The following is a 26587-nucleotide window of genomic DNA, read 5'->3' on the forward strand; positions in this document are numbered from 1 at the left end:
TCAGGACATGTCTATTGTGAGGGCTGGCGGAGACAACAATGTCCCCGCCCCTGAGGAAAACGATGTTGTAATTTACCGAAGCTTCTTCAAGGCTGGACTTCGGTTCCCTTTGAGCAAGTTTATAGTTGAAGTGCCGAAGATCTTCCAGATCTTCCTTCACCAGATCACCCCCGAAGCCATAATAATGATGGGGATTTTTGTCTGGGCAGTAAGGAGTCAAGGGCTAGAGCCAAGCGCGAAGTGCTTCTGTAATATGCACGAACTGTTATATGAGACGAAGGCCATGGGTAAAGAACAACACCACAACAACTTCAGTTATTATGGATTTATCGCTCGCCCCAATGCAAGCCACCCGGTGCCAACATTTCGGAAGAGGTGGCCCGAAGCCTGGATGGAAGAGTGGTTTTATGTGAAGAATGATTTGAAAACAAGGGAAGACATTAAGGAAGTCATCATGCACCCCATTTGGTCTCGCTTCTGCCTTCGAAGGCGGAAGATAGAAATTGATGAGACAGTTGAAGCGTGTCAGAAGGCCTTCAACACTGTTTGCTCTTTCATTGGCACAAGAGATTTAATTCAAGAACATATAGCCTTCAGGGTATGGCCGCTTGTGGAGAGCTGGGAAATGCCGAAGGGGACCATCACTGACTCTAGCGAAGGTGGTTTGGTTCGGCTGAAATATACCTTCAGGTTTGGGGATAAGTTTGATGAACCAAATGATGATTGGCTAAAGTGCATTGAAGCTACTAGCAACGAGTTACTTGGGGCGTATTCCAAGACCGAGGACAATGCCTTGTCCGCAGCCTTCGGGGGTTGGAATAAGAAAAGGTTGAACATGGTATTTGATGCTATTGGCTTCGTATACCCTGACTATTGTTACACGCTGCGAGGGCAAGGGGTAAAAAGAAATATTGCTACTTCTAGAAAAGTTGCTGCTTCGGCCATCACAGTTGAGCCGAAGGGCAAGAAGATAAAGGTTCTAACTCACCGGCCGCGTTACATTGAACCGGCCGTGATACCTGAATTTGGCAAAGGGGCCTCTTCAGCTGCGGAAACAAAAGAAACTGCTCCGCCTGCGTAGAGCACTGAAAAGCCGATTGTAATGTTGAAGTTACTTTCAGTCGAGCTAGTTGAGACGAAGGCTGATAAGGCTGAAGGGCCAAAAATTGAAGAAACAACATAAATGCCAGAGATTTTGAGCCCTCCAACAGAGGTAACAGTGTCGAAGGTACAAAAGGGTTCTGCCGCAACTGCTAAGAGGAGAAGGATGACAAATGTACTGGATGTTGTATTAGAAACAACAAAAACCTTGAGTCCTGCTCTTACAAGGAATGTTGCCGAAGCTTCCAAGGCGCAACCCGAAGCTGATACTAAGCATACAGAAGTCGAAGCTGCAATAATTCAGGCTGAAACCGAAGCTAGGCCTTTAGTGCCCACCGAGATGGAGTGTGCTGACCTTAAAGAAAAATCAACGAAACGGATTGCAACTGAAAAGATCGAAGCTCCTGGTCCTGAAGCGTCGAATAAAAGTATTGACTACATTATTCGCCATGCTTCGGGAAAGGTACTATCCCAAGAGGAAATGTTAGAAGCACAACACTATGCCCAAAAAATTGAAATATCCGAAGGGGGTGTTAGTGTTCAATGGCAGTGGCGAAGAAGAATTTTTATACTGCCTCCCGGTTAACAAAGAAATATCCGTTTGCCGGGAGATTAGTAAAAGCATCGGATTTCCGAAGCTGGAAGACGGTCTTTCGATTTTATCGAAGGACAAACTTGCTGACAGTCTAGCATACAATAGCATAAAGGTATAAAAACTAACTCTAAATTTGAAAAATGAGGTATTTTATTTGTCATACTTATTAGGGCTTGATTCTTAGTAATGCCCTTAGGGCACAAAAAAATATAGAGGATGAAGGCTATATAATGACCCTGAACATCCTTCATTCAGAGGTAATTGAACTAAGAAACGAAGGTCTCGAAAAAGACAAAATCTTATTCTCTCTGGTTAACAAAGTCAAAGAAGATGAAGCTAGCTTCAAAGCCCAGGCCGAAGCCCAAAAGATTGAAATTGAAGACCTTCGGAGGCAACTGGCCGAAGCTAAAGAAAAATGCGCGCTTGCATAAGCTAATCGAGAAATCAGCGAATATTGGAAAAATCATTTAGAGAAAAACATTGAAGAACTTCGCACATCCAAGGAAAGATGCTTTGAAGAATCCTTGGACTGTGTGAAGAAAATAAAAACTAGTTTCGCCAACGTGGGTGCTTATTCTACCGAAGAACACTTCATACGAGGCGACCCCGAAGGTGTTATCGAATGGATAAGTGGGGAGGCCGAGAGCTTCAAAGAAATCTTAAGTGATCGCGGGGATGTCTGTGCATTTTTCGGTGCACGAGGGATTTCAGCTATCTTGGAGAAGGCGGGATGTGATCACATCAAGACCATGACCTAGGCCAAAGCTGCCTTCTCCACAAATGACACGAAGGATCCTTCAGCTGAAGCAACCTTGATGGGCGGAAAATTCTATAATGATGTCTGGGTGAATGGTGGCCGAGAGATGGCACATGAAATTATAAAGAAGAGTGAAAAAGACACCCATGACGCCCGGATAGAAGCGAGACAAGCTGAAGAAGCTGCAGAGCGCGAAAAACGTATAGGTAATATCTTCAATATCTTTTGATATTCATCTTCGGCATTTTGTTTTTGTGGCTTCAGACTAATTAATTTTTCCTACATCAACTGAAATATCCCCTCCACCTGAACCGTTTGATCCCCTGGCCGATCCAGAGACGAAGGAAGCACTAGAGATTATTAATATGGCTGAATCTAGTGTTGACGAAGTCGTCAATAAATTGCTAAATGAAGTTACGGAGAAAATTCTGAAAGAAGACTAGCACTTATTGTAAAAACATTTTTAAATGGCCAATGTAAGAGACACTGGAACGGACATTGTGCTTTTATTGTAACGAAGCTGTAATATTTGATGTGTATAACTTTGGATCAAATATGTAAATTATTGTAATTTATTTCTTTACGATGCATGAAACTTACATACATACCATTTTTGAGCCTTCGGCGAAAAAACACCTTCCCTTCTTTTCATGCTTCGTAAAGAAAGGAGATCCGTGGTCCGTAAAAATAAAGATATTCATGCTTCGGAAAGAGAGAGATCCCTCTTTTGTGTGTAGACTGACAAAGCTGTAATTCGAAGCTTACTTCGTGTAACTTTGACAATATTTTCCGAAAATCGGCTCCGTATTCCATTCTTGTGTCAACGATGCAATATGATGTATGATGTGATGCTATGCGAAATGATGTGATGATATGATGCAAAATGATAATGATGCTGAAGACACATACTCACACTCCCACTCTGGAACACACAATCTTTGCGTTCCCTTAGGAATCTCTTTGCCGCTTATTTTTCGGCTTCACCGTTTATTTTTCGGTGTAAGTTCTGCATCCCCTTAGGAACGTTTTTTGAACTTCTTCGCCTTCTATTTCAGTGGTATAAGTTCTGCATCCCCTTAGGAACGTCTTTTGAACTTCTTCGCCTTATATTTCGGCGATATTTGGCTCTGCATTCCCTTTGGAACGACTTTTGAGCAGAAAACTTACACTGCGCTCCCTTAGGAATGACTTTTTTGTAGCTTCGGCAAAACTTACGCTGCGCTCCCTTAGGAACAACTTTTTTGCAGTTTCGGCAATTCTTAGCTCTGCATTCCCTTTGGAACGACTTTTGAGCTTCGACAATTTTTGAGCTTCATAAGTCTGTGAAGAAGATATATTTCATTCTGATAGAAGCGAAATTATTACAAGGAATCAAAACTAGATTTACATTGCTTGTTCCTTATTGAAAAACAGAATGACATAGATCATAAAAGTATTTCAGAGGTAGGATATCACTCAATAAATGTGCTTTTATTCTAGCACAGTACTGTTGACTGTACGAGCTTCGGATTCCTCCCTGAATTCACGTTGCTGTTGGGAGTGCTAGCGCCCTTCCGGCTGCTGACTTCAAGGATAGGTCGGTTGTAGTGGTGGTGGGGGTGGGAGATGTGGCCAGGAAGCTTGTGAATGGCTAGCCGAAGCAACAGAAGCTGCAGGATGATTGCCCACATATTCTGGTATATAGGGAGAATGGCACAAAGCAGTGTGCAAGACCTGCTTCGGCTGATTCTGTGGGCTTCGACTTCTGTGATCTCCTTTTGCTTCTGAATGGTGATTTGGCACATTCTTGTAGTATGGCCCTTGTCCTCACCATAGAATAAGCAATAGATCTTCCTGGGCTGATCCCCATATCTTCCTCCGAAGCCCCTGGCACCTCTACCCCTTGGAGCTGGCGGCCTGAAAGAGCTTTGTTGTTGCCCCGAAGATTGTGAGGTGTACAATGACCTCTGAAGTTGGCTTCCTTTGTCGTCATTCTGACTAGAGCTGTGGATTGACTTGACATGCCTCGGGTGGATTCTTCCTCCGAAGCCCCTGATCATCTCTGAGAACCTGTAAGCTTCCTCCCTTCTTTGGCGGAAGTCGTTGTCAGCCCGGATGTACTCATCCATCTTCTGAAGCAGCTTCTCCAAAGTCTGTGGTGGCTTTCTGGCGAAATATTGAGCCGTAGGTCCTAGACGAAGACCCTTGATCATGACCTCAATGACAATTTCATTGGGCACTGTGGGCGCTTGTGCTCTGAGTCGCAAGAACCTTTGGACATACGCCTGAATGTATTCCTCATGATCTTGCGTGCACTGGAACAAGGCCTAAGCTGTTACTGGCTTTGTCTGAAAGGCTTGGAAACTAGTCACCAACATGTCCTTAAGCTTCTGCCATGACGTAATTGTCCCTGGCCTAAGGGAAGAATACCATGTCTGGGCCACGTTCCAAACTGCCACGACGAAGGACTTAGCCATGACAGCTGCATTGCCTCCGTATGAGGATATTGTTGCCTCATAGCTCATCAGAAATTGTTTTGGGTCAGAGTGCCCATCATACATGGGTAGCTGGGGTGGCTTGTAGGATTGTGGCCATGGGATAGCCTGCAATTCTGCTGCCAAGGGAGAAGCATCATCAAAAGTAAAGGTATCATGATTAAAATCATCATACCATCCATCTTCGTTGAATAGGCCTTCTTGACGAAGCTCCCTGTGTTGGGGCCTTCGGTCTTGATCATCTTGAGCAAGCTGACGCACTTTCTCAGTAGCTTCATCGATCTTCCTTTGAAGATCGGCCAGCCGAGCCATCTTCTCCTTTTTCCTTTGCGCTTGTTGATGGATGATTTCCATGTCCCTGATCTCTTGGTCCAACTCCTCCTCCTGGAGTGTTGGGCTGGTGGCCTTTCTCTTCTGGCTTCGAGCCTCTCAGAGAGAGAGATTCTCCTGGTTTGTGTCCAGTGGCTGCAGTGCAGTAACCCCTGGCGCTGTTATCTTCTTCGGTGGCATGACGAAGGTCAATGCTTCGTCGAAGGTTGTGGAAGTGAGTACACCGGAGGTGGGCGCCAATGTTGGGGACTTGTTCTCAAATGCTATGAGTTAAGAATAAGGCAACACAAATGTTAATAATTAAAAGTCCTTCGTGCTTCGAAGCATTATTTCCCTTAGGATATAATGATCTTCAAACGAAGGTGATGAAGGACATACCTTCATCATCGCAGTATATGTTAATGAAAGAAGAAGCATATGAAATATAAGAGACAACATGAATAATCATATGACATTATTAATATATTTTCTTTATATTAACATGGATAAAAGGAAACAATATTAAATTACATTTGTACCTTCGGCTTGACAGAAGGTAAAAGTCCAAGCGTGACGCACGAATGAATACAACTCAGCGTGAACAGTACGTGGGTACTGTTCATCTATTTATAGGCACAGGGCGCAGCCTGTGTAAATTTATATTCATGCCCTTCATATTTACTATTGACTTATGGACAACCCAATGGGGACTAGATAATCTTTTCCTCTTTAAGTCGGTTCCTTTTTCTGCCATTGCGCCGAAGCTCCCTTGCGCGTAGCTTCGGAGCAACATCAGCCTTCGTCTCGACCATGCTCTTCACATCGTATATGGTTTTAACCCGAGTCCAAAGGTACCTGTTCATGTGTTACACTTGGAAAACATTGTTAAATCATGTTTTTGAGGACCTTCGGAAGATGAAGGCCCCCAACATATACCAAGGGCAATGCATTCAAAACTCCTATAGATGACAAATCCCACCTCTCCCTCTTTTGCCGAACACGGATCCCCAGGTCCATCTCCGCGCTTTACTCATTTGTTTTTTACAAGTTCAGATCCACATGCGTACTCACACAGTGGACATCTGTTATGCACATGTGTAAACCAGCATAAGAATTAAGAATTATGCTCATTTTATCTATGAAATCCTTACACTCGAAAATGCATGTGCTATTTTTCTTGAGAATAAATAAAATTGTTAGCAAGGAGAAAACAAAAAATAGGACTAAAGAATAGAGTCACATTGGTTTAAATTAGTACCTAGAAGTAAAAAAAGATGATCTAAAGAATAGAGTCACATTGGTATTTTTTCTTGGTGACTACACCCACTTCAGATTCAACAATATGCATTGATATTATAACTTGAACATGTCTCCAACATCAAACCACTCTTTTTAGAAAAACAGAATAGTGTATGTTTTCTTGAGTATTATTATAAAAAGAAGAACACGGGCAATGAGTGAAACCAAAATGGAGAGTAATTACATATGTTGGTTTACTCATTCTCGTGGGACGTCTCATTTGCACACGGAAAGGTGGCTCGGTTCATCATCGTGCAGAGAATTTAGATTTTATCGGGACCATATTCAGTTGATCAGGACTTAGGAGTGTAGATCACATGAAGCTACTGAAAAGGACACCTTATGTTTTTTAAAACTTTGTGTTGAGTCGATGTATTTATAATAATATTACATATTTATATCATCAATATAATATTAGTGTTGTGGTAATATTTTGTCACACGAATTTTGCATATTATAGTGATGTTTGTTGTTTCGTATGTATGTTTTAACTAATTTTAAACTCCTGTGACAATGTACGGGAAATACCTAGTTGAGACATTAGTTTAACAATCTAAATGAGACTAATCGACAACGCGTCGCTCTTTGCGTATTTGTGGCTAGAGGAGATAGGCTTAACGGGGAAAAGTACTAGCGTCCAGTGGCTAGGGACCCATCTGTTTTTTGGGGCCTGGTGCGACCACCCTCCGTACCCCATCAGGTACGACCCTGCTTGCAATGTAACATTAGCTGCTAGCTGGTATCGACACAATAATACTACCTTTTGCATTATGTTGGAGAGTCTGTGGCACTAAAATTTATCACTAATTGTAGTCGTTGTCTAGGTCAAGGGATATAAAAGAGATATGTATCATTTGGTTGTTGTTAAAAAATTTGTGAAATATTGAGGACAATGATAATATGTGTCTTTTTTTCATATAATCATTGTGTGTCATTCAAGCATTTGATGTGACAGAAACTAAACTTTAGTTGGGTGGAACCAAACACCTCTTTAGTAACTTAAGTACCTGAGTTCTGTTTCTTAAAATGCTTAGGTTATCGTAACTCCTTCATGTTTGGCATGATTGGATCTCTGCACACCTCTCTACTTCCAGCACTAAGCATATGTAACAAGAAGACATATATTTGAGTCCTAAAAATCTAAATAAAATCTGATTTGAAGTGTTTAGTGCCACAAAAACATTAGCACCTCCAACAGTTGAGTCCTATACCATGTTATTAAAAATAGACCAAGTTATTTAGAAAATAAAATGTTAGGAATAGTGTACAAAACGAGGATAGAGCTCTAACATATTAGGTCCTATATTTAGGATCTAGGAGATCGAGTCCTGTAATTATTCGATGAAAGTTTGTGAAATAGGACCCTATGTTGGAGTAGGTTTTTGGTATTAGAGTTTTATATTTGAAAATACAACTCCGATTGGAGTTGCTCATTCTCATGAACCGTGCCCTAGCTAGTGTCCATATTTATCGTGGTAGATAGATCCCTTCTCAAGGCTTATTTAGGAGCAAGGGGAGTGGAGAAGTTTGAGGGTTGATTTGATGACAAGGGGAACACGGAAGGATTGAAGGAGAAATAAACTAATTTTCCTCTTAATTCCCTCAAATCCCACCGTGATCTCTGGTCACCAAATCAGCCCTGAAAGAGCTAAAATTACCTTTCTATTCAATTTTAAATAGCAAAAAGATTTTAGTTCCTCTAATCCCTGTAATTCATCTTGCTCCCAAACATGCCCTCAACGTTTCTTTTTCCTACTTATCTTGAGTGCCTCAAGGTACGACATATGACCAACACTAGGGGGGACCATCATGCCACTTGAAGATCATGCACTACATGCATGCGTGATGTTGTCATCATCTTCTTTACACTAGTTAATTAGAGTAAGATCTATCTCCAACTTATCTAGGCCATCCTTAGGTTTGTGGGCACTTCGGGGCTAGCTGGATAGCCATTTATAAGATGTCTAGAAATCTAATGTTTATGAAGTCTGTTATTTTATAAATTATGGAGAGAATTTTGACCTCCCTAAAATTTATTATGTCCAATGGTTTAGCTGTGGCCGTCGGATGTAAGGGTATAAGGTTCGATGGCTGCCCGTAGACCATCAGACATACCATCAACTTATGGTGTGTTTGGTTTGTGGAGTCACTCAATGCTTCATGAGGTGATGTATCATAAGTTTATTCCATCAATTTTGGTGGAATCAACTCACTCCTCATGTATATACTTATTATTAGCTTATGAGGAATAGGGTGGTGATGAACCAACTCATTCTATTCAACAAACCAAATAAAAATATGAGGAGTGAGAAGAAGATGGATCACTTCATTTCTCAAACCAAACACACCCTTAAAGTCCGGCGGCTACCCATGGGCCGTCGAATATAGGGTTGTTATCTTCAAAGGCCCGTATATAGACCGTGGGGGCATACTAGGCGTTGTCACAGCTGTTACCTAGTTTAACCGTCGACGGCTCCTGGTGGCCATCGTCCATTGTGTATCTCCGATGCCAGTCGTCAAAGATAACCTTATTTCCAACGTTTTACAACAGACAGACCCTTTCCACCTGACATAGGCCCTAAGCCATTGGAAATAAGTAATGTCTGATGGTATAGAACTTATATCCGATGGTTTAGGTCATCGAACAATTCCCTGTTTACTGTTGTAGTAGTATATTAAAGGGAGGGTGCAAGTTAATGATATAGTGGGTCAAAACATTGATGAATCTTTACCTGAAGATAAAGGACAGATATTTGCCTGCACGATGGAACCATTTTAAATCATATCACATATCAGCATGATTGAATGTAATGGATCGGATATGATTTGCATGTACCACTAATTCTTTATATTATATATGGCATTGTGTGCCCCTACTCGATCAAGACCTGACATATATACATGGGAGAAGAATAGAATAGAAGAGCACAATACTGAAAACATGGACACAAATCTTCTTTCTCCTTAGGAATGGAAGGTGTCGGGAAAAAGATTACCACTACCCCATCTCAAGTGATGCTATTCCACTGGCTTATGTCATCTAGGGAAGATCTTAATGGATAGTGAGCATAGGGTGTACCACACTTCTTACGCCGATTACAGAACAATTCCTATAAGTCCTCATAGCAGTCAAACATTGGCATTATTGATGTTAAGAGTTTGAGTTAGTGGTGTATGTATAACTCTATATCAACCGATAGTTCGATGCCAATATTCACATGCTTTGTTGCAACTCAATAGCCACCAATAGTTTAAAGGTATATACATTTTTTACTGAACGACAATTTATCTTTATGAACCTACAGATTGTATAATTAAATTTACATTAACTATATAATCACATGCTTATTCAACGTCCGTATAAGTTCACACCACACATCATCCATGTAATTGGATAAACATATTTCGAGTTTTCATTAGCATCAACATTTGTACTTGTACATCTTTACAAAAGAAAAAAACATATGGGTAACCTAGCTAGCTAGCTATGTCCAATAACAACTACAATTCATATGTTATCTTGCACAGTCTAATTACGTTCAGTACAAAATGCTTCATCTTCAATTACTAAAGAACAAAATTGCATCAGTGAGTACTTCAATTGATATGCTTGCCATTGACATGATAGAGACGCAGGACAATAAATCATGGGGGCCAAAAATGCATAATAAAATTAAGCAAAAGCATTAGAAACTATACGTAGAATTTGGGTTTCATATCAGTATATGTTTTAAATTCAAAAAGGAAAACTGTATAAAACACATACTAAAATCAAGCAAGATCATAAAAAACTAGTGTTAAATGGAATTCGGGTTTCATATCAATACATGATCCAAGTTCAAAAGGAAAACTAATTGCATAGTTAAAGAATAAACGATGAGACAAATTTTTTAACTTAACTAATTTATAATTAGCAAATATTTATTGTAGTATCACGTGAGCAAATTATAAACTAATTAGACTTAATAGATTTGTCTTGTTTTTTAGTTCTCATATGTGTAATTATTTTTATAATAAGACTTCATTTAATATTTATAACTAGAAGTAAAGCTCATTGCATGTGAAACGGAGAGGACGTCTGCTGGAGCAGGCCTGAAACAGCCAGTAGGGATGAGAAGGAGCGAAGGCTGCGCAGGCGTTCGGCCCCTGAAGGCTGGAGCCTCGAGTTCGAGCTTTCTACGAATTTTATATATCATATTAATAGATATTGGGATATTTATTTAAATATAATTATTATTTATTTCTAAATACTAAGGTATGTGTGGTTTGGTGATTAACCCCAAATTTTTAGAGCAAGGGAGTGTGAGTTTAAATGCTTGCTCTGCACTACTTTTTATATAATTATTAATTTTTCTAAACACTAAGGTACGTGTGATCTGATGGTAACTGAGCGGGCTGGGTCAATAATTATAGCGCCGAGACGTGTAACCTCGACGCCAATAATAATAGCACCGAGATAAGGATCTATTTTCTGAATTCAAATCAAAAAAACGTAATTGTGAAAATCTTAAAAAAAGTCAAAAAGCAAAAATGACGACAGCAAAATACTATAATTATTATTTTTTCTAAACACTAAGGTATATGTGATCTGGTGGTAACTGAGCGGACGGGGTCGATAATAATAGCGCCGAGACGTGTAACCTCGGCGCCAATAATAATAGCACCGAGATAAGATCTATTTTCTGAATTCAAATCAGAAAAAACGTAGTTGTGAAAATCTTTAAAAAGGTCAAAAAGCAAAAAAAGACGGCAGCAAAATACTATAATTATTATTTTTTCTAAACACTAAGGTACGTGTGATCTGGTGGTAACTGAGCGGGCGGGGTCCATAATAATAGCGCCGAGACGTATAATCTCGACGCCAATAATAATAGCACCGAGATAAGGATCTATTTTCTGAATTCAAATCAGAAAAAACGTAGTTGTGAAAATCTTTAAAAAAAAGGTCAAAAAGCAAAAAAAGACGGCAGCAAAATACTGTGTTGGCATTGAAGACAAATAATGGAGACTGCAACCCATTTATATGAGTGTTCATGAATATCTGGCGAAGAAAAGTAACACTATATATGATGGCATTTTATGCCCTAGAGCGAAAGACTATTTGAGTGGAGAAGAATGTAAGTGCATGTAAAAATGGATGCAAATCATCCTCCATAGGAAAGAAAGGCGTCAGGAAATAGCATAATACCACTTAAAGAATTTCTTGTACTGTTGTTTAGATCGAGCGTGTCCCAACCATTTTGCTTCTAGGGCATGATCGGATACTCGAGCTAGGTGGTAGAGCTTCATGAGTGCCTTTTAATAAAGACTAGAATCAGCAGCGCCCTATCGGACGCTATACAGATTACTCGAGGCAGCACAAGTTTCAGACAGGATGCTTCAAATTTCAGAGAGCAAGATGAAACCATGCATATTGTCTACAATATACATCATAGAGAAGGGTCATTTGTACTCTTTGAGCCAACAAAGGAATGCTTAAAGATCAAAGCATGATGATCCCTCCCTGTAGTCATACCTCTTTACGATTGTATACCAGGTGCTGAGATAAAGAGGTCACTTTTTTGAAAGAGCCATAGCGTTAGAGGACTCAGCGAAGGTCCTAATCTCTATTATTAAAACCCCATGGGGTTTGAGCTCCTCCCCGCGTTTCACAGGGATTTGCCCTTAGCGGGTGCCGACGCGTGGCTATGGGAAAAAGCCAACACTTCCGCTGGCAGTAAAGAGAACAATGTACCATAGCATAGTTCTCCGTCCTCATCCCTTTTCAGTTTCTCTTTCTTCATCCCGTCAGGAATGCCCTCCTTCCTCTGAGATCCCGGAGTCGCCCTCCTCTAAAGCCCAAACCTAAGCCCAGATCCATCGAGGACTAACCCTGGTTTTGGTTCCCCTCCACATGATGGTCGATCCCACCACCGGAGGCACCATGATCCCGCCACCGGAGGCACCATGATTCCGCCACTAGAAATAGCACCGCGTGGACGAACGAAGCCCCCCGGTCGCACCCGTGGTGGGCAGGCCACATCTACAACGTCAGGCTCATCGTCTCATCGATGATGTGGAGGTACATCGCGACTGCGATGAGTTCCTCCTGGTCATCTTCTTCGGCGACAAGAGCACAGATGGTTCGAGCCCAGCGAGCTCGTCCCCTTCGAGGATCGCTTCACCGAGAAGGCGGCCCAGGGCAGCAGCTTCGCCGACGCCACACTGGCGCTGCTCTGCCAGTGTAGCAACCCTGAGGCCTCCTGCACCCACCTCAGCGACGACATTTTCTTCCTTGTCAATCTCTCGTCATTCGATACTGACGCTAACTACCACCTCAACCAAACCTAGGCCACGCGGTAGCGATTTGTGCGTAGAAGGAGCTCGACTAAGTGCTTGACGCTGCCACGGCTGGCGGCTCAACGGGACACGACGGAAAAGGCTGCACGCACCGTGCCAGGGATGGAGATGGCTACGCTGTTCATATCGTTGCGCAGTGTTTTCGCCCATAGACAACCTACGCCCAAGCGTTCGGGACTTCGGGGTGGATCCCGAGCTTCCGCTTGCTGCGGAGCAGAGACCACGGCAGAGCGAGCTCAACAAGGTACCAACACTAATTGGTATACCTATAATTTGTTCGTGTTTGCATAACATCATCCCTACTAAGATTTGCTAATGACTTTCCTGAACACTTTTTATTCAACTATAAGAAACAAAGGCATATGAGCTACCTGCATCCTGTATGAGTACCATGTGTCATTAGATGAAGCAGTATTCCTTTAACTTTTAGCTAAAGTATATGTGTTATGTTTACCATGTTTTGTTCTCTCGAACCTGGATGTTAGCATTCAGACTATTCCAGACAGAAAGTTATTTCAAGCATTACCAAATCAAACCATGAATTATGTAGTATTTAGTGGGTATATAATGTATTATTGAATTGCTTTTAAAGACTATATTTTGTCTTCTGCTTTATTGAAGGAACTGATTGAAGAAAGAACAACCATCATTTGCATCATCAAGTATCATTTAAGGCATCATTATTGGGCACTCTTATTTAACCATGTCATAAGATCACCTTACAACATTAAAAATATTGAGAAAAAGTAAAGCTTCCTAAACGTTGATTGCAAACTAATGTTTATGTTGGCTTTTCACAAGAATTAGTTTCAACTTGTGGATTGTCATGCTTTCTTCTCTGAAAATATATTTCAGAAAATACAGTTTGTACTCAGTGTTGATGGGATTGATTTTTATCATGGAATATATTTCAGAACCACTTTGGGGCCAATAGTGTCGTAACAAGGTTCGCCCTCGACTCGAGAACCAAGCTGTTAATTGAGGCCACCTTCCGGTGTCTAGATTGCTTTGTTGTCCTATTCCTATTACTATTTTCTACACTTACAGATAAGCCTTGTCGATGCATTTTGACCAGCTTCTTTTGTTCCTATGCAGAGGGCCTCTATCGTGCCCTTTGATGGAAGCTATCCTCCATATTATGCTGCTAATATAACATCTAGATATTTTTTACTGTAAGAACCCTCAGGGTAGGCTCCAAGCGGTAAGCACCACTGCAGTCTGCAGTTAAAATGCGTGTTTCCCTCTACATTGGTTCTGCATCTATTTAAGTTTGGCAATGTTCTGCTCAACAAATCTGCTTAACATATCAGCAACAATACGGTCTGGAAGACAATTTCTGCTAATGCCAACTTTTTGATCCTCCACTTGTGTGCAGCTTTCTTACCTTAGATGCATTTAAAATTTCTCTATGCACTGATAGACTACTTATGATAATCCAATGTTGATTCCAACAAACATTAGTGTCACTACCTTTGGCTTAGAACCTAATTTTATAGATGTGTTTAAGAAGTATGCATTCGTGGCTTCCCACCACTTCCTAATGTTGGTGCGTGCTGTTTTGACCACCTATTCGTTATGAAAATTGTAGGTTTCAAATGCCAATACATTTTATGGAGATGTACATGTTAGAAATATTTTTTCTAAAAACTTAGTTAGAATTAGAGATGTCTGACTTAGAACCAAGATTAAATGACCTATAATTTGGAGCAACGAGTTCAGTTTAAAGGCATTCATAAGCCACTGTACCACCGTAATGCAGAACACTGGAGATGGCTACCTGAACTTATGTTGAGAATCAAGAATGTTTGAGTGCAGTGGAGCATGATTCTCTATTTTGTGCTGTGACAGCTGTCAATTATGGTGAAGCAAAGTTTTCTTTAGTAACTCGGCTTTTGGTCGATATATTGTATTGCTACCATAAACTTGTTAAAATATTTTACATGTTGTTAAGAAATGGATTGTGTTCGTCAACCTTTTTGGTACTCTTAGCTTTTCAGTTCAAAAACCAATACACAAATTTCCTATATTCTTTCATAACATTTGTTGATCCTTGTGCACAAGGTTTTGGTGACTGTACTTCTAAATGATATACATAAGTTACTTAATTAACAAGCTTGCCATTCCCTGGGTCTTTTTTATTTGAGAACCAAAAAACAAAACTCTATCCCATTGGGAAACTTCCAAGTCATGGCATCAAAGAGTCTTTTTTGGTGGAGACAATATATATAAAGCTTCTAACAACCTTCAAGAGTAATCTTTTTGGTGGAGAGTGGCATTTTTGTTCCCTAAGAAAAGATTACGGTAAATTTATAGCTCGCTTCTTTTGTCTCCTGTCTGTCCCAGCATGAAGCCCACCTACAACTCTCAAAGTAATACGTACTAGTAGACTAAATAGAGATAGGAAGTTAGAACGCTATGAAGAGTGCTAGAAAAAATTACAGGCAAACAGCATGCTGATTCTAGTTAAAAAAAATAGCATGCACGTTTGTTCACAGAACAACTTAATACTATTATTGACTATCATAGAAATGAAATTCATCTTGATTAAAGTGTAGCATAAGGGTACACGACGAAACAGAATCCCCTGCCTGCTATATTTTATGGATTTTTTCTATGATATAAACAACTAAAGTGTTTTATTGCAAGTAAACCTTTGTTGTGGTGGTCACTTATAGTCTTATAAATGCTCACTATGTATAATATAATATAAACAAGAACCAAATTAGTGTGCTGATAAATACAAACTAAGGAAATAACTTTTCTTGGAATTCAATTTTAGAATGCTCTTCATGGTATCATTATGAGGAAACAATGCAATTGAGAAATTTGTGCACTAGGAAGGCAACCTGAAATTAAGGAAAAGGCAGGGTTGTAACAGATGTACCTCAAATTAATCGGCACGGGCGATATCCGTTAAAATTTCCTTGAAACGCAAACTTGAAGAGGCTGTTAAGCATTTTTAGGTCTGATACAACGTGGATTGGAGGAAACAGTGTGAGATTTTCTATGATCAAGCGTGCAAATGCTGGGATGCGCCGAAGAAATGGTGCTTTAAACCAAAAAGCTCTGAACTCCTGAAAAACATATGCCCCATAGTTGTACACTGCACCTGCAGAAAAGCACAGGGTGGTGAGCAGGGCCGTGCCGACAAAATCCGAGACCCAGTACAGATTTTAAAATAAGACATCTTTACTAGTCGAGGACGTTAGCTATCGGTGAACAAAACATCGTAAACCTGCAGCTAAACTCATGCCTCACGTCATAGAATAGAAGCATACGTACAGGCAGAATAATAAAGAATTGGAGATGTTTGAATACATTAAAGCTAATAGTTAATTAACTGAAAATTGCTAGTGAAATTAGCTAGCTAACAAATAGCTACTCCCTCCGGTGCAGTAAAGGTAGTCGTTTAGGACATGATTGTGCATACCAAGGAGTGATTAATTATCATGGAGTTTTCCATGTTTGCCCTTATTAAATAGGGATATGGGTGCATTAATATCACCAAAACAATCAAGTTCGATTGGTTGCTGCAGCACCTCCCGAGGCATTCTAGACTGGAGGTCTCAAGCTCGATTTCCCTTGATAGCAGCTTTTTTTTCCCGATGCAATTACTCAGGGGCAGCGACGTCAAAAATCCCAGACCCACGCGCGCTACGACTTCTTTTGTGCACTCTCGCTCACGCGCAGGATGACTTCTTTTACTGCACCGGAGGGAGTAGCTAACTATTAGTTAATTTACTAAAAAGAGGTTAATAGCTGAACTATTGGCTATACTGCTTGGATGTCTTTAGCTAATTTTAACAGCTAACTATTAGTTTTAGTGCATTCAGACACCCCTAATTAGCAAAATGATCCGACATAATGTTAACATTTTTTCAATTTAAATGTGGAGACAACGTGGAACCAAAACAACTTGTGCTTTCATATAGTATAAAAATAGATTATTATACAAATGTACTGCAAATTTACACGTTTGGAGGCCCTAAATATTTAGGGGCCCTGTTCCAGTCCACAACCTGCACGCCCTCTGGCATGGGCCTGGTGGTGAGAATATTGTTTCTTGATCGTTAGTATACTGAAACTTCAAACACCGTTTAGAAGCTCCCCAAGGTAGTTTGATGACCGTAATTAAAAAAACCCAAAGTTTATAGCCACAGTAGTGTCATTTTACTAAACTGTCACCATACATTTTATTTAGGCCTTCAAACTTTAGCCGGTGAAACATGTATAACCATATTATATTTTGTACTATTTGTTGTATGTTTTTTTCACAAAAAATGCTTTTGCTAACTTTCCAGATAAGCAACGAGTCCTATTGATGTTCTACTATACATCATCGACATTGTAAATTGATAAGGCCACACCAGGTCCCTTAAAATCATAAACATCCAGCTCCATAAGGTCAGGTCCATCAAACACTATTTTTTCAGTACCAACAAAGAACATCTTAGGAAATTACAGGTCAAAAAATAGTTGTCAACTGGAGCTCACCAAATACCATCCTGAGCTTTCCTGGACCACTAATAATCATATCAATAGCTCGCACTGGTCAGCAAAAGCATGCCTTCATATGAAAATAGGTTTCTTCTAACCTAAAGAACAAAATATCATTAATTTGACAACTTTGCAATTTGTTGCATTGAACACACCACTTGTACAATCCAAGAACACCTGAGCATTCAGAAGCACACCTGCAATCAATCTGTCACCCAACAAGAAAAGAGAAACGGATCACAGAAACAACATTTTGCATGATACTTCCATGGCGCTAACCTTTGCACGCAACTCTGCAAGTAGCACGTTGCCTATTGAGGAGGCTGAAAGGATCACGATGCCCAAGAGAGGGGGTGTGAATTGGACTTTTCTAAAAATTCTACAAATATTAAACCCTAAGCAAGAGCCCAACTTCACCCAACTACTAGCAACAAATGAATACTACTAGAAAAACAACAACTCTAACTCATTACTTCAAAAACTTGCTAAGCAATTGAACAAAGTGAAATGCTCAAATTAAATGCAGAATGTAAAGCAAGGTTAAGAAGACTCCTCCAATTTTTTGCCGAGGTATCGAAGAGTCGGCACTCTTCCCTAGTCCTCGTTGGAGCACCCGTGCAAGGGTATCGCTCCCCCTTGGTCCTCGCAAGAACCAAGTGCTCACTATGAGGTGATCCTTTGCCACTCCGGCGCGGTGGATCCCTCACGACCGCGTACAAACATGAGTCAGGTCACCAACAAGTCCTCCGGGTTGATCATCGCGCTCCAATCGCCACCAAGCCGTCTAGGTGATGACAATCACCAAGAGTAACAAGCCATAGACTTTTACTTGACCAATAGAATCCTAATGCATGTGGTGTGTGCTCTAGGTGGCCCTCACTTGCACTAATGAGGTCCTAACATGGGATTAAGATTTTCTAATTATCTCACAAGGCTTTGTGGTGCTTGCAATGCTCTAGCAATGATTAGGCTTAAATATGGGCAGCATGACACTCAATGAGGTAGGTGGAGGGGTATAAATAGCCCCACCCACCAAACTAGCTGTTGCTGGACTGTTCTGCGCATGGGCGCATCGGACAATCCGGCGCGCCACCGGCGCACCAACGGTGCGCCAACGGTCGGCTCCAATGGCTAGTTCTGATAGCTAACCGTTGGGCTGACAGTGCACCGGATAGTAAGCAGTAGTTGTCTGGTGCACACCGGACAGTCTGGTGTGGCTGCTAAAATTCAATTCTCGAACTCGTTGCTCTCGGGTTTTCTCGGGGGCAGAGGCGCTGCCCCCGGGGCTGGCTGATCCCACTAGATGTGAGTCCGGTGCCCCTATGACAGCAATCCTAATTTTTTTTCCTTTGGTTTTTCTAAACTGTTTTCATTCTAACTTGTGAGTGAGTTATAGGGAGACACCTAGCACTAGATGTGAGTGTGAATATGCACCAACACTACACTAGAAATCTCTTGGTCAAACTACTCATCCACAACCCCTCTTTATAGTACGGCTAAAATAAAAATAAAATACCTAATTCTATACCAAGTGTCTGCAACTCCTTCGACACTCGGAATATGAAGGCCTTCATCTTTTGATTCGTCTTTTCAGCCGTCGGTTCAAGTTCTCATCTCAGGTTTTGTTTTCACCGTTGCAACACAACTTCCTGTAATGCGACCTAACTTACCATTTGCTCTGCAAAACACAAGCTAGTCACATATAATCTTATGTTGTCATTAATCACTAAAACCAACCAGGGGCCTAGATGCTTTCAATCTCTCGCTTTTTGGTGATTGATGACAACCCTATAGGAGTGTGAGAATAGTTTGTTTGTTTTTCTGTCAATAGAGAAGATGGTTAGTTATACTCAACAATTTTGACAGAAAAAGGTCATGTAATAAAATAGTAAGAATAAGCGCATACACAACGTAAATTTCTTGTTCATATAAGTATGAAATGAAATCCATGAACAAGAACTGAACGACTGGTGACAACATCATAGGTGAAAACATAATACACAGAGTCATTAACAAATATCGAGAGCATATCATAGAATTTGTGTGTTAAGCATCATACAAAAAGTAGAGCTAGTACAAAGAGTATCATGCATATATATTACATCAACAGATCAAAAGCTCTCTCAACTAACTCCCTAACTCCCCTAGCTCTCACAACTCATATATCTCCCCCTTTGGCGTCAAACACCAAAAGGGTTACCCAAACCTACAGACCAGAAGAGGAAGGAGGAGGCGAAGGCGCATCAGGCCGCGGTCGAGGCAGAAGTGCAAACACGAGCTAAGGATCAAAGTCAGTCTCGGATCCAGGATCTGCAGTAGAAGCTAGAGCAGGTACTAACTCTGGCGCTGGTTGCGGTGCAGGATCTACCAGAGCTGGAGCAGTCACGAACATAGCCACAACAGCAGTGGTAACACCAGACGCTGATGGCACTAGTGGCTGAGAGCTGACGGGTCCGACGACCTGGGTCGAGAAATCCAGGGTGACCAGCCTGAGAAGAGAGATAGAAGGACCAAAAGAGTGGAGCGAGGGTCCTGACTGAAGAGCTGGGACAACAACAGCCTGAAGAGCTAGAGGAGGAGCAAACAGTAGTGGAGGGAGCTGAACACCGGTATGCTGGAGAATATGAGCCTTAAACGCCCGGTGCTCTGCCATGTCTGCTAGGAGCTACTGCTGTAGGGTGTCCTGGTGGTCCTGAATGGTCTGAAACATCAATAGCATCAGCTCAGACAACTGATGCTGGATAGCGGCCTGCCTGGCCTGCTCTGCTGCCTGACGGGCATGCTCTATGGCCATATGAGCCTACTGCTGAGTAAGCGATTGAAGAATAGCAGCCAAGGCAGGATTAATAGCTGGAGGGGTAGCAGGAGCAGCACTAGAGCTACCAGCCTCGTGATCATGGGAACAAGGTGGCACAGGAGGCGGTGGTGGAATCCCTAGGTCCTCATCATCATCAGAAGAAATATCTACAGCGACACCCTGAGTCTTGAACTGTCTGATGGTCTCATCCTCAACCCTGATATCTGATACTAGAGCTGGCGCTGGACCTATGTCCTTAGGAGCTAGGCGATAGAAGCCGAACAGAAGTTGAGAGGCCTCGAGGGTAGCCTGGAACTGAGGAGGCTGGATTAGCTACACAAATATGTGACAGAGGTAGTGGGCATACGGTAGCTGACAGCGAGCACAGAGACCATCCAACATTGTATCCTCAACCTCACAAATCAAAAAGTCGACAACATCAAACTCCGAGTGTGAAATCAAGGCACCAAATAGCCAGAGCTGAATATGCGTGGTGGCCTCCCTATATCCCATCATGGGTAGCAAAGTCTGCCTCATCAGCTCATAGAGGAACTTCGCTGCTGGAGTGAAGTCGGTAGGAGAACGTCGCGACCCATCTATGAATGGAGGTCTGAACAGTGCAGCGACGTGAGCTATAGCAGGAGCAAATCCGTCGTGAGGGCGACAAGGAGGATCTAACGTGCCGTAGCACAAGCTGTGGAGCCACGTCGACGACTCAGGAAATCCAAAGAGCTCTCTGATCTGGGTAGCATGAAAAGTGACATCCTCTCGCTCAAAACAGAAGCTCAGCCACTGATGATCAGGGTCTATCCAAACTATGGCATAGAATACTCTGACCCACTCTTTAATGTATCTGCCACCAGAGGTGAGAAGAGAAAGTAAACCTAGTAGATAGGAGAGGTGACCCTCTGACTCGGCACCGGAGACTGACAGAAAAGCAGGAAGATCCAAAAGCCAGTGCGCCCTCAAGGCAATCTAAGCAGACAATTACGCCCTGAAGAATGACTCCTCAGTCCTGGTGCTGAAGAGCGACGCAACTACTGGGTCCCTTTGGGATGGCAACCAAGAATCTACTGGTACGTGTCTGAACCGACGTACCCAGGTAGCAGTGGCTCGCTGAAGATCAAGCAGATGTGGATCAGCAGCAAGCGGTGGCACCTCGGTCTTGTCACACTCCCTGAAGCGAGGTGGAGGAATAGGCGGAGCGGGAGCGGGAGCAGAGGAAGCTAGAGTGGTGGAGGTGGTGGACACAGCGGGTGTGGTGAATGGCTCATGAGCGACAGGAGCTGGCGAAGTGTGATTTGGAGTGGATACTGTGGCGGAAAGAGTGGGGTGAGCAGTGGAGGAGCGAGGCCGAGACGCGAGGCAACGACAGGAGGAGGCAGTCTGATCAGAAGAAATTTGTAACTGGCTTCCTTGCTCAGCCTGATCTGCTGCTGCTACCGCTGCAAGTGCTGCACGAGCGGCTCTATCTAGGCGCCTCTTCTTCCTGCCCTCTTGCTGCTCAAGATATACAGTCTTGCCCTTGACCTGTCTGAAGGGGCGAGGAGGGTCCTTGTCATCTCCTCCCCGTGACGGTGTGACGTTCTTCGTCCTCACCGTCCTGAACTGACTGCTGCAAGATAGTGTGAAAAGATAAGCGAGAGTAGAGAGCAGTAGATAAGGCCTCAAATAGAGTGATAGCTACCTGGGAACTTCTCGAGAGAGAAAAGATCCAGGCAGGACAGGAGACGTGCAAGCGAGCAGGCGAAATCACTAAAATGACAGAAAAGGTGAGCACGTATTAGTCACATAGTCATAAGTTTATGAAATGTGCTTAAATACATACACTGAGAGTTATGACACAAAGCAGAGTGATTTGGAGAAACAGAGCTCAAACGGCGTTTGAACGGTGAATTGTGTCATAGAGAGTTTGAAATTTGAAATGGGGCATGAAATGACTTGGAATTAAGCCGATACTTCACGAATAGGTATATATGAGTGAAATGAGTGAAGTGGGTGCTTGGTTTGAAGTTTGGCAGAGGAAAAATATTTTTGGCACCCGACTCAAAAATGATTGCTATAAATGTAAAGAGGTGGTGTAACAGATCTCTGGGATATCGGATAGGCGTGAAATTTAGTGAGAGAGTTACTGAAAGTAGCTGGAGGGTGCTAGAAAAAGTTGGGGTCGATTTGAGCTATTTTGACTGGTTTGGACATTTCACCGAACACATAGTGTGTGGGTTTTTGGAACGACGGTGAAATGGCTATTTTAGGTGTGAAACCCTCCCTAGGGAGTTCAATACCTGCAAGGGAAGCACAATGGAGTACTAGGCACACACACAACCACTTTGATTCACAAGATTTGGATAAATTTGAAATGAATTCAAAAGGGGTGGTGGAGCACTTCTGTTTCACTGAGATCAGCAAAGGGATAGGGAGATTATAAGAAGGCTCACCAGGGAGAGGAAAGTGCTTGGGGTTGAGCAGGTCACTGGAGAATTGTCCCAGTGATCGCCGGTGGCGAGGGGGAGGTGGAGAAATTGCTAGACAGAGAGACTGGCTTGTCTGTGCGGGTGAACTAAATGCCCTAGCCTCGAGCGGAGAAAGATTTTTAAAACCGGTTATGGGCACACCGGATAGTCTACACTGTATGTCCGGTGCACACCGGACAACGTACAGTTGTTGTCTGGTGAACCACCAGACATGGCAGCACAATAGCAGATCCGCGCGTGCCCAGCCAGTGCACCGAACATTGCACAGTGCAGTGTTCGGTGCACACCGAACTGTCCGGTGAGCCCAGGCAAAGGGAATTTTAAATTTTTCTAGGAAATTTTGAACCACACCAAATCCCAAAATATAAGCACACAAAAGAACACCTGTTGGGACAGGTATTGGTACCCTCACATATTCTCTCATATTTTTCAAAATATTGTGCCATAGGCTAGATAGTTTTTAGAGAAAAATAGGCATATGGTGAGATTTGCATTTGCATTTTGCACTAGAGGTTTCATGAATGAATTGAGTTGTGAATACTCTCTCTAAGTGCAGTACCACATGCATATCTCAAAAACCAACAATTGCATAGTAAATGAAATTTTGGTACCAAAAAGCTTAAAAACTAGAACTTGTCAAGTTTGAGCCCAAGTTAAGCTTTTCACTCACTTTGTTGGCGGTTATCTTAACTAGGTTAGACAAGCCCTAGATGCAATACAAGAAATTTAAATATGCAATGCAAGCTTGACATCACCATTTTATAATTAAGTAAAATTTCGGGGATCAAGAATATTTAGCTCATTCCTCAACATACAAAAGCGGGTTTTGTCTAAAGGCTTTGTGAAAATATCCGCTAATTGATCTTCCGATCTCACTCCTTATAAAATAATATCTCCTTTAGCAACATGATCTCTAAGGAAGTGATGACGGATATCAATGTGCTTGGTGCGAGTGTTGTACAGGATTATTGGCAATTTTAACAGCACTCCCATTATCACACAACAAATGTACCTTTTCTAGAACTACAACATAGTTTAGAAGAGTTTGTTTCATATAAAGAATTTGTGTGCAACAAGCACCTGCGGCAATGTATTCCCCTTCGGCGGTTGACAAGGCAACACTATTTTTCTTTTTAGAGGTCCATGAAAGTAGTGATCTCCCAAGCAATTGGCATCCTCTGGATGTACTTTTCCTATCAATTTTGCAACCAGCATAATCCGAATCGGAATAGCCAATTAAATCAAAAGTAGCTCCTTTGGGATACCAAAGACCAACGCTTGGGGTGTGCTTAAGATACCTAAGAATACTTTTAACAGTGCGAAGATGAGCTTTTTTAGGATTTGCTTGAAATCAAGCACACATACAAAAACTAAACGTGATATCGGGCCTAGATGCGGTAAGATACAATAAACTACCAATCATAGAACGGTAGAGAGATTGATCAGCCGGGTTACCTCCCTCATCTAGGTCGAGATGTCCATTAGTAGGCATGGGTGTCTTGATTGGTTTGCACTTCTACATATTGAATATCTTCAACAAGTCTTCAGTGTACTTCTATTGTGAGAGGAAGTTCCCATCTTTCATTTGCTTGACTTGGAAACCGAGGAAGAAGGTTAGCTCACCAATCATCGACATCTCGAACTCCTTCGACATCAGCTCACCAAATTCCTTGCAATGACAATCATTTGTCGAGCCAAAGATTATATCATCAACATAAACTTGACAAATGAAAATATCAGTTATGTTTCTTTGTGAATAGAGTTGTGTCGACGGTCTTGATCTTGAAGCCCTTCTCAATGAGGAAGTTGCGAAGACGCTCATACCATGCCCTTGAAGCTTGCTTTAGACCATATAACGCCTTGGACAACCTATAAGCATGATTAGGATATCTAGGGTCTTCAAACCCGGGTGGTTCCTCAACATATACTAGTTCATTTATGAATCCATTTAAAAATGCACTTTTTACATCCATTTGATAAAGTTTTATGTCATAGCAGGATGCATATGCAAGAAGGATACAGATGGCTTCAAGTCGAGCAACCGGTGCAAAGGTCTCTCCAAAATCTAAACCTTCAACTTGAGAGAACCCCTTTGCAACAAGCCTTGCCTTGTTCCACAAAATTACACCTTGATCATCTTGTTTGTTTCGGAACACCTATTTTGTTCCAATGACCCTTGCATTTTGTGGAGGCTTCTCTAGGGTCCAAACTTGATTCCGGTGAAGTTGTTTAATTCTTCATGCATGGCATTCACCTAGTCCGGATCCTGTAGCGCCTCATCTATACATGTAGGCTAAACACAAGAAACAAAAGAGTGATGTTCAATAAATGAAGCATATCTTTGATAACGAGTAATAACCCCCTGTGAAGGACTCCCAATGATTAGATCTTGTGGATGTGCTTGAAGTAGTGATGAGTTCCTCTTGTCAACCACTTGGTAAGAAGATCTTGGAGCATCAACATCTTCAGCTTGTACCCTTGCTTGTTCATGAGAGACAAATGTATCCTCATTTGCATGCCTCTCATCTTTTTCATCATCATGTGGTACATTTGATGAAGAAGGCATGTCGATATTTTACATCTCTTCTTCATCTTATTTTGGTTTGATGGCTCCATTTGGCATGTTCTTCATAGCTTCCCTAAGTGGTTCATCACCTACAACATCAAGATTTTCATGTGCTCTGTGGGAGCCATTAGTCTCATCAAATTCCACATCATATGTTTCTTCCACCACGCTAGTGGCATGTTTGAATACTCGATATGATTTGGATTTTGATGAATAACTAAGTAAGAAACCAATATCACAACTTCTTTGAAACTTCCCTAGGTGATGGTGTTTCTTGTAGATGTAACATTTGCATCGAAACACCCGAAAGAAGAATACATTTGTCTTTTTCCTATTTAGCAGTTCATAGGGAGTCTTCTCAAGTAGCCGATGAGGAAATAGCCTATTTGATGCATAGCATGCAGTGTTGACAGCTTCAGCCCGAAACCTCTCCGGTGTGTTATACTCATCAATCATAGTTCTTGCAAGAGTGATCAAGGTCCTATTCTTTCTTTCAACAACTCCATTTTGTTGAGGTGTGTATGTTGCAGAAACTTCATGCTTGATCCCAATTTCATCACAGTACTCTTGAATGTTGGTGTTGTCAAATTCCTTTCCGTTGTCACTCCTTATTTTCTTGATTTTGCAGTCAAATTCATTTTGAGCCTTCTTGACAAACTTCTTGAAAATTGATGCAACCTCAGACTTGTCATGAATAAAGAACACCCAAGTATATCTTGAAAAATCATCAACAATTACCAGACAATAGAGGTTGCCACCAACACTAGCATAAGTTATTGGTCCAAATAGATCCATATGAAGTAACTCTAGTGGCCTTGATGTTGACATAAAAGCTTTTGTAGGATGAGTGTTAGCAACTTGCTTTCCAGCCTGACATGCACTACAAAGCTTGTCTTTTTTCAAATACAACATCCTTCAGTCCTCTAACCATGTGTTTCTTTAGATCATTCTTGAGTGTGCTCATTCCAACATGTGCAAGCATTCTATGCCATAGCCATCCAAGAGATGCTTTGGTAAAGAGGCAAGTCCTTTGGTTTGCATCTTCAGAAGAGAAATCCACTAAGTATAGGTTGTTGTATCTAAATCCTTTGAATACCATTGACTCATCATCCATTTTAGACACAACAACCTCTGTAGGAGTGAATAAGTATTGAAGGTCAAGATCACAAAGTTGACCCACTGATAGCAAGTTGAAGCTTAATGGTTCAACCAAGAGAACATTTGAAATTGAAAGACCATTTGAAATTGCCACCTTGCCAAGCCCTTGAACTTTTCCTTTTGAATTATCCCCAAAAGTGATTTTATCTTGTTCATCAACATTTTCATCAAGTGAGGTGAACATCTGTGGGTTGCCAGTCATGTGTTGAGTGTATCCACTG

The 26587-nt window shown here is 41.7% G+C and overlaps 1 pseudogene; it reads left to right on the forward strand.

Moving 5' to 3' along the window:
- Nucleotides 1–12157: 12157 nt before the first annotated feature.
- Nucleotides 12158–13506, forward strand: LOC103649037 (uncharacterized; annotated as a pseudogene).
- The last annotated feature ends 13081 nt before the right edge of the window (nt 13507–26587 follow it).

The sequence above is a fragment of the Zea mays genome, chromosome 2 (assembly GCF_902167145.1).
Source record: "Zea mays cultivar B73 chromosome 2, Zm-B73-REFERENCE-NAM-5.0, whole genome shotgun sequence".
NCBI classification, from domain to species: domain Eukaryota; kingdom Viridiplantae; phylum Streptophyta; class Magnoliopsida; order Poales; family Poaceae; genus Zea; species Zea mays.